Source organism: Coenobita brevimanus, chromosome 80 (genome assembly GCF_032717465.1).
Source record: "Coenobita brevimanus isolate Jiangsu-jjx chromosome 80, ASM3271746v2, whole genome shotgun sequence".
Classification (NCBI taxonomy): domain Eukaryota; kingdom Metazoa; phylum Arthropoda; class Malacostraca; order Decapoda; family Coenobitidae; genus Coenobita; species Coenobita brevimanus.
In genome coordinates, this window is record NC_137033.1 from 5,407,797 (window position 1) to 5,408,607 (window position 811).

Below are 811 nucleotides of genomic sequence, written 5' to 3' on the forward strand. Positions count from 1 at the left end.
GCAGCCACAACAACCGTTATGACTCTGCCAATACCATCACTACAACAACCACAACCACAACCACGGCAACCAATATCACTCACTGCCAGTATAGTTAGCCAAAAAAGTCATGTCTTCGTTCCGAACCTCGTAAATATTCAAACAGATAAGTCGAAGCAGCAGGGATAGTCTGGCAACTGTGTCAGACCGGACTTTTTTTTTTTTTTTTTTTTTTTTATGGCTATCGGCCTTATTGTGGTCATTAAGCCAAACAGTTACAGCATACACACATACTGTATATACATTCATTCATTGCCAGACGCCCTGTATCCCAAACGGGGTGGCCAAGGCTTAGAGTTAATTGTTTTACAGGGAGGTGCACTAATCCTCCACCAACCCCACTTGACACGTAGGGAGAACGTTATGCCAACAGCATCTGGTGTTCCCAGGCGGTCACCTATCCAAGTACTAACCAGACCCAACGTTGCTTAACTTCGCTGATCGGACGGGAAGCGGTGTACTCAACGTGGTATGGCCTTTTTTTTTGGCTATCGGCCTTATTGTGGCCATTAAGCCAAACAGTTACAGCATACACACACACTGTATATACATACACATATATATAAACATTCAGATGCACCCACAGTCCACAATAGGTACAAGAAGCAGAAGTAGGGCAGGCAGGCTGTTGCAGGAACTAGATGGCTGAGGCTGGAGGGAGGCAGTGACAAAGAAGCAGTAGCAGAAAGATTGGGTACTACACCGTCGAGGAACGGGATCCAGAGTCCGAGTTCGAGTCAGGACCAGCAGAAAGGTGGGACTTCACGACCCA

At 46.6% G+C, this 811-nt stretch overlaps 1 pseudogene; it reads right to left on the reverse strand.

Annotated features, from left to right (window-relative positions):
- Positions 1-403: 403 nt before the first annotated feature.
- On the reverse strand, positions 404-522 carry LOC145409468 (5S ribosomal RNA; annotated as a pseudogene).
- Positions 523-811: the final 289 nt, after the last annotated feature.